Genomic DNA, 8,683 nt, shown 5'->3' on the forward strand with positions numbered 1-8,683 from the left:
TGCGCTGCGTTCACATGCTCTGTTTGGCGCTTTTTTTAAATAAAAGTGATAGATTATTTTTGTTGACTCCTAAAGTAAAATATGAAATCTTTGTATATTTTACATTAATTTCCAATTCAATATAAAAATGCATGAAAAAAAACATGAATCATGCCAAATATAATCTTTGATTACAGCGAGCTCCATGTGACAGAGATCACTGTGCTGCTGACAATGGATTCATTCTAGATCCAGTTATTTCTATGTTTAATCAGTGGAGCTGCTGAACAACCTCCCTGCTGCTTTTTTTAATCCTGGAAAGTTTGTGTGTATCTGTTGTTTATAACGGGTCTCGAGGCTGTTGTCAAGTTGATAAGGAGACGGAAGGAAAAGGAAGACAGTCACAGGATGAGAAATAGGACAGGAAAACACAACAGAAGGAAAAGCGGGAGCTGCTAATGGAGGAACGGGTTTCTGAGGAGGTGAGATCACGCTTCTCTGAATAAAAGGTTGGTCAGTTCATCAAGGAGATGGATGAACATGAACAGACTGTTTTAGCATAAACTAGAAAGGAGATCTTGATTTAAAATTAGATCACCAGTAAACGTGTGAAAAATCAGTTTGTTCTAAAAGGAAAAAGAAGCTTCATGATGTTTGTCCTTTAAAAAGGCCTTGATAGATTCCACAGATGACTCCATGCATGCATCCCTCAGAGTAATGGTGTTAATCCCAAAGGTCGCTTTGCAGCTCCGTCTGGAGACACTAATGGTGTCCAGCAGGGATCATCAGTCCCCTTGGTGGTGAAAGGAGAAGACATAAACACTCTGGTGAGGCTAAAACCACAACAGAACAAGCACCATGGTGTTAAAAAGCTTGGCATCTAAGGCATCGTTCTTTACTTTAACATAAAGCAACGGCTACATATACGCTCAGTCAGAATCAAAGGCTTTAAATAAATGACAGAGGCATTAACGTTTCGCTTTTATTAACAAGGAAAACACAATCTAAAGTAAAATTATTAGTTTCTACCAGCTGTGCTGTAAAATCCCTTCATGGCCTCATGGCAGCATTCAGTCTTTTCCTCTAACATAACGCGGTTTCCATGTGGTCTGAAAGGACCTGGGAGAACACAGAAAACATGCAGAGTGATATTTGTTTTTCCAGATAGATGTCCATCCACTTTCCTTCATCCATCCTTGGGAATAGTTTAATAAATCATTTGTATTCTGCAGAATTCGGCCAATGCAAACTTTTCCAACTTAAATCTAAACCACATGTGTCAGAAAGTACAAAAACTGAGTCTCTTTAGATAATATGGGCTCTTTAATCTTCCTCTCTACACTTGAAAGAGGATCGTTTTGGTCTTGGGAATCTTTTCTGTTTTGGTTTGGCCATCTGTTTTGCATCATTATCACTAAAACACTAGATGACAATCCATTTTTACATTTTCAAGCTGATTTTTATTTGAAATCTCCCAGTATGATGCCACAAAACTAAATCTATCTTTGGAGGAGAAGCAGTAACCTGACTCCGCCAGATGGATTTGCTCCGCATATCCATCTGGAAACCTTCCGTTGAAGTAATTTTGGGAAGGGGCGAAAATACTGGTTAGCTGATTGGCCTATGTTGGTGATAGACGGGCCAAATAAACCAATCAGATCAACGAAGCATATGACGTACTAACAGAGCGACGATGAAAACACAACCACAAGCCAGGCTACTCTTGCCGACACCAGTCTGGAGAAGAGCAAAAACATCTTTTCCTCTGAGAAAAGCCTCCAGAGCAGTGTTTTGCTCTTTTTTCAGTGAAGAAATACTCTGTAATTCCGATAAAACTTGCTCAATAGCCACGCTAACGCTAGTTTCATCGGCCGAAGCCGCCATGTTCTTTAGACTGAACAGTCACACTTCTCGTTGCGTCACACCTCAACCCGCCTCAAAGCCAACGCTGATTGGACGTTCGTTTGGTGAACGGGTCCAAATTTTCTTTTACGGAGAGTCTCCAGACTGATCTGCGAGAAACCTTGAAAGCTTGCGAGATCAGGATGGTCTCACGAGGCTAGAGAAGCAGGCCCATAGCATCACACATCCCCCAATTTACTTACCTGAAGGAATGAGGCACTTCTCCCCATCATCCTCTGTGGTTTTATTGATTGATTGTCTTAATTGATCTCATAGTGGAGAAATTTACTCGTTACTTCTGCTCAAATAGTCAAAGGAAAAGAATGCAAAATGAAGGAAGAAAAAGGTGCATGGATATATACAGCATATGAACGCTTTTTTTTTTCACTTTTAATCTCCAAAGCACACGGATCATAGAACATAAAATGTCTTTACCTTGCATCGCTGCCTTTCATGCATGGTTGTTGCTTGTTAGAGACAAGATGTCCCTCTGTGATGCAGTTCTGCATGACTGAGCCATGGGAATTGTGCCATGTTTCTTTATTTCTACCCTTTTAAGGAATGGCTAAGAGAAGTGGGTCTCTTTGCATCATATTTTCACTCCAAGTGAGCAAGAAGTCATTAATTACATCTAAAAAGATCCAATTTATTCTAATTAATTAAACATAAAATTAAAATGTTCTTAGAAATATTGATCTTTTTCAATATAGTCCTATTATTCTGTTCAAAGACAAGAGCTGGTGCACCACAAAGAGAGGCTATAGGCCTTGCTTTGTTTGTATATCTTGCCCATCAAAATATTTTCCCACCATCAGACGAGAAGGGTGCCATGATAAAGCTAAGAAAGTGATGTACAAGTCCATGTAGTGTTGATGGAACCTTACTTTAAACTCGCTGTTGAACTTGTGACAAACACCAGTTTCACAATCCAGCAGAAGTTGTGCCTCTTATTTGACTGTGACTGCCTGCAGCGACAGGTCGTCTTTGCATTTGTCATCAAATTCCCATTAAGTCGTGTTTTCCTGCACCTGCGTTCATGCACGGAGAGTTACCTGCAGGAGTGGCAGCTTTCTGGAACATCTGCCATTAATCAGAGATTCCAAACTACTCTAAAAATGCAACGAGAGAAGAAGAAGCAGAAATAAAACAAAGTCGGATAGAGAACAGGTTCTGGCCCTATCCAGATACGTGTTTGTTGAAACATTCCATGCGATTATATTGAAGTTCTTCTGCGAGAGTAAATTTAGACAGAGTGGATAGCAGCTAGCTGACCGCAGTTATGTCATAATTACAGCCCGGGAGACAGAGATATAAATCAAAGAGCAGCAACTGTTCTTTACATTCCTGTTTTCCTGTGACTTGTAGCTCCATTGTGTTGCATCCTGCGGTTCATCCTGCAGCTGAAGTAAATGCTGGAATATCCTGCATTGAGTCATAAACATGCATCTCAGGGCAAACGTCATGTCCTGCTTGAGTATCTTCGATACATAGATAACTAAACCAACTTCTTTAGGTCAAAGTTTGGAATGTAACAGCTAAATGAAGAGCTCTATTATTCCCAGGTTGATGCAACAAAGATCTGTAGTATCTATTATAGACTCAGAAGAAATGTTGGTTTAATGTAAAGGTGTATCTTTCCGTTTAGCCTAAAGGTGAAGCTGTGCTATGAGACAGAGCAGATCAGATTGTAACAAAGTTTCATGTTTGCCATTGTTCCACTGTGCCAAACCGGCTTCCTCTCATACTTGTAGTAACCTTTCAGGTTGAGCTTCTTTCTCTTGTGGCCACCGTCTGTGTGTGCCTGTGGTTGGCTGGCTCCTGGCACTGTAAAGACGTGATGGCTAGGCTTCAAAGAACAGCTAAATAAGCAGCTGCTGAATGACAGAGCGGTGCCAAGTCTGCTTAGAGCTGCTGGGTTATGGCTGAAATACGTCTGGTCAAACGTGGTGTTTATATCAGAGCACGCTGCAGAGAACTCACCGGTGCAGTGCAGGAAAGAATGTCCTCTCAATCAGTGCCTCACTGACGTGTCAACAAAGACTTTGGAGTAAGTTTCTTAGCATGTGAAAGTATTACTGCACGTCTCACATGTGATTTTATCAAAAAATCAAAGTAAAAATCAATATTGTGGGAAACAAAAACTTGGTGAACTTGTTGGGGACAAGTAAAAAATATAGAGCAAAAGATTTTACATGGGAAAGGATGGTATAGTAACGCTTTACTTATGGTGACATGTAGAGCATGTTGACGTTTCTTCTCCATCCTATTAGCACCAGTCCCAAATGGTTCCCCCTGCAGGTGGCAAAGCCACTGGTTGATGGCGTTGCAGCTATTGTCCAATGAGGATTCACCTGACCCCAACGTGCTCGCCAATGAAACCTTAACCCTAGGCCTGGATCCAGGGTGAGGTCCCTGCTCCACTGCGCCTGGTCATCACGAAGACTTTCAAGAGAGGTACCTTTTCAAGTATGTCATCCTTGGAGTATGTCATCGGGGTCAAATGGGCTTAAGGCCTAAAGGCCAATAGCCTAAAGGCAGCTATTGGTGATCAGCTAGCTTAAATTCCCTGGTAGGGAATTTAAACATAGCAAAAACATAGCACATCTGTTGTGATGAAGAAAAATAACTGTCTTGATTTATGGGTCGGTCTACGTTCCGACTCACCTATGGTCATGAAATCTGGATCAAGACCAAAAGAAAAAGATTCCAGAAAGAGGCGGCTGAAATGAGCTTCCTCCAAAGGTTGGCCAGACGCTCTTAGACAAAGGCAGATGAGCTCTCCTCACCATCAAGAACAGTCAGCTCGGGTGACTAAGGCATCTGTTTCAGACGTCCCCCCAGACGGTTCCCTTGGGAGGTGCTTGAGGTACGTCCTACCAGGAGGAGACCTAGGGGACGACCCAGGACAGGCTTGAGGAACTGTCCTTTGATTGGCCCGTAACACCTCAGACTTCCCCCAGAGGAGCTGGATGACGTTTCTATGGAAAGGGAAGTCTAGGAGTCCTGGAGTAGAAATGTGAATACAAGGGTAACTTGTAGACTACGAGTAGGACAATGTTGGTCCTCAAGTGCCTCTGTCCTGTATCCCTGTTTCAAAACATCTGAAGCCAAAGGAGTGAATGACCTCAATGGCAGGTCAGCAGGTCTAGAAGAGGCCTGGCCATTTGTTTCAGGGGTGTTGGAACAGGGAAGCATGCAAAAGCTAAAGGATAGTGGCACTCAAAGACCAACTTTGCCTACCCCTGATGTTGACATTAGGGGTGGAACGGTTCACAAAATTCATGGTTCGGTTCACGGTTTCGTGGTCACGGTTTTCGGTTCGGTATATGTTGATTGTTAGCCTGACATGTTGGTCGTGTTGCTGTTGGCATAAACAAAACGTGTTGCACAATGCTTGCACACTGTTTTTATCCACAACTTAGGTAGATCACTTTAAATGCAAAGTGGTCCCATACAGCAGACCTATAAAGTGCTGCTGGCGCGTCTTCCAACTCCTGTTCTTTCCCACTTGCCATACCCACACAATTCTCCACAACAACTGATTTTTTTCTGTTACACCCGGCTACGCTGCTTCGCTTCTTCTTTTTGTTTACTACCGGTGGTTGGTTTTGGTCGCAGTACCGCCACCTTCTGCTCTGGAGTGTAAACACTTCGCCTTTGAGAAAAAGGAGCAGCGCATGAACCGAACGCAACACACACGAATCGAACCGAGACAGTCGAACCGAACGGTTCGGACAGTTTTCATAAACCGTTCCATCCCTTGTTGACATAGGTGTCAGGTGTTAATGGGGCAATATAATCTTTAAAAAAATATTAAATACGGAATGATACCCAATGTTTACCACATATGTTTAGCATGTGCCAGCTACACTCTTTTGGGTACTCTACCCATCTGAGTGTAGCTGGGACATGCTACACTTTACTCAAGTAAAAGTACGAGAAGGCTACTCAAGTTCTGACATCAGACAGATAAAGACAAAGTTCTGTGCAAATTCTGTGTTTTTGAAAACTAAAATACATTTAAATGATGTTGCAAAATATAACTGCAGAAGCAAAAGAAAAATGTTCCCCATCCTTTTTTTCTATGCAAACATTATAAAAGCAATACTTACATTAGGTAATGTTTATACTATATCTTAGAAACATGGTTAAATGCCTACACTGACACAGTTTACTGCCATAGCAGGTTTAACAAACAGAAAGTTACATTAAAAGGTTGAAGCGTGTGTAAAAACAGTAGCACTAATTTGTCTGCGTTTGGTGCATTTTTATTTGTTTGTTCTTTATCCAGCAGAATTACTCATGACTGGTAGAGAAGCCAAAATATTAATTCAAGTAAGAGTGGCAGTACTTCATAATATTATTTTGGTAAAAGAAAACATTTACTATTCTCTTATAAAATACTAAGTGAGTAGTAACAGATGTCTGGATGTTATGAGATAATTTCTGTGAAACTTATATTTTTAAACAGCCTTGAGTGGCTGCTGGGTTTACGCCCATATAATTCTGGTTTATAGTGTATCAGGCCAGTTAAGTGATCATTTCAAATGTCCCTCCATGGGCACCGTCCGTCAGTAGAATTTATATATGTGATTCACTCACAATGATTAACAAAAAAAAACATGTTTCTCATTTGGAAAAGCTGCGTTTTACATGTTTTAGCATATTTTGCATGTGAAAATGATATGTAAATTATGTGTGGGCTTTTTGCAGAAACGTGTATAAATTAAAAGCTGTTTGCTTTTGATTTTGATTGTTGAACCCAGTAAAGAATAGAGCTGATCGGCAGGGAGAATCATACATACCGTCCAGTTCAGTTTATTCTAGCCTGCTAGAGTCTGAGGAAGGTGGTGAGAAGCTGAAGGATTTCAGCTTATTCTGCATGGTCACCATGTTGAAAGAGCACCACTCCCAGGGCAGCATTTACAACACATGACCTCATTGGCTTCAACTGAGGTCATTTTCTCTGAGGCTGAAACACAGCAACAAGCAACAACACAGTTGTAAGTTATGTAATCACAACACAAAATATATAAAGCTAAAATAAATGAGTTTAAGCCTGTTTTTTTTTTTTTATCTATTTGATACTTTTAATTCATACATACATCTCAATACAACAATAGTTAAATGAAAACCAAAATAATTTTTAAATGTTTATTTAAAAATATAATGTTCATTGGATGTTAAATCAATAGTTCCTGTGATCATTACTGCATTGAATACTGATCTGCTGATATCACCCTTCAAGTAGATCCCACCTTCTGATTGGTTAAGCTGCACATGAAGTCCATTTAAACCAGTTATCTTCACCAGTTTAGTCTAAGCTCAGCCCCCTGGATTTAATGGTTAACTACAACATTAAACAATAATTAACATGATTTTTTTTCCAATCTCCAATTGCATATTTAAAATATTTGCATTAATAATGCCACACTTAGTAACTACTTTTTTAGCCGTCTAATAACTAAACCAGGACACCTCTGAACCTTTGCACCTGGAGGAATAAAAACACGAAACTAAAATCAAATAGATGGATTTTTAAAAACTATAATAATACAAATATGACATTTTAGAGTCTATTGCTTTAAAGCAGAAACTCTGAGTTGAGAAGCAGACCCATCTATGACCCGCGCAGCTGTGCACACAGTAGAAGATAAGAGTAGTCGCCTTATGGAAAGGAAGCATGATAGATTAACTAATGACTGGATAGGCTGGAAATCTGGCTGTTTTTCTCTCCGTTATTAGATAATCAATCAATCAATCTCTTTATTTAGACACAATTATGGTCCATAAACAGACAAAAACAAGAACAATAATAAAAAAAAGAGAAAAAATAAATAAATAAATAACATTCATGATAAAAAAGATAACATTCACACTCGTGGCCTATTTAGATTTCCTTGTTTTTTCAGTGTTTTTGCCTAAACTTGAATATTGACCTCTTTTGGCTAATAAAAAAAATAAAAAATTTAAAGACTGAAGGCCAAGTTATTCTGTTTGCAATGTGTCTTACTAATGCATAAAACAAAACACCAAAAAGATTCTGAACCTTGTACAGAAAAAGGAAATTTGAAAGGAATGCCTCCAGAAAAATAAAGATCTGCAAGGGATTCTGGGATTAAAGTCCTATGGAGAAAGATTTTCAATATGATTCTGGTAAAACCATACAAATAATTAAGTAGAAAGCATTCATTAATTTAGCATAAGTTAGATTTGTTGTGTTGAACGGTGGAAGCTAAAGGCTAGTCTAAGAAAGACTGAAAATGACAGACCATCATGACTGTCATATGTTAAGAGGACTCACTTCAGAAATCTCATGGTTGTTTTTACAAAATGCAGTTAAAAGAACATAACCCATTAAAATGGCAACATTGGGCATATATATATACATAGGCCGATGATCATTTACACAGGAAATGGAGGACACAGTGGATTTTCCACTTTTGGCCTTTAGTATAAAGTACAAAGGACAGAGCATTCAACATGTTTCCTACCTGAGTAACTGATTAAAAATTAAAGTATCATATTGGCCTCCCTTGATTGTTTTCTTTGTTTACTCAAGGTCCAGATACATATCCGTTTTAAAGCCATATTAAAACATCAGGAGAATTATCTGCTGCAGGTAAGAAATTAAGTGAAAAATCTTTCCCAAAGCTCAAACTATCCTTTTGAAAGTTTGGAAGAAGTTTAAAGTTTGAAAGAAGTTTAAAAGAATAAATAAAACTCTTAGGGCCAAATTTTTCATGACTACAGGCTCTTTTTGGCTTTTTGAAGATGTTGACCTTTTATGGCTTTTAGCTCT

Source organism: Cyprinodon tularosa, unplaced genomic scaffold, assembly GCF_016077235.1.
Source record: "Cyprinodon tularosa strain WSP-4 unplaced genomic scaffold, ASM1607723v1 ctg170, whole genome shotgun sequence".
NCBI lineage: Eukaryota > Metazoa > Chordata > Actinopteri > Cyprinodontiformes > Cyprinodontidae > Cyprinodon > Cyprinodon tularosa.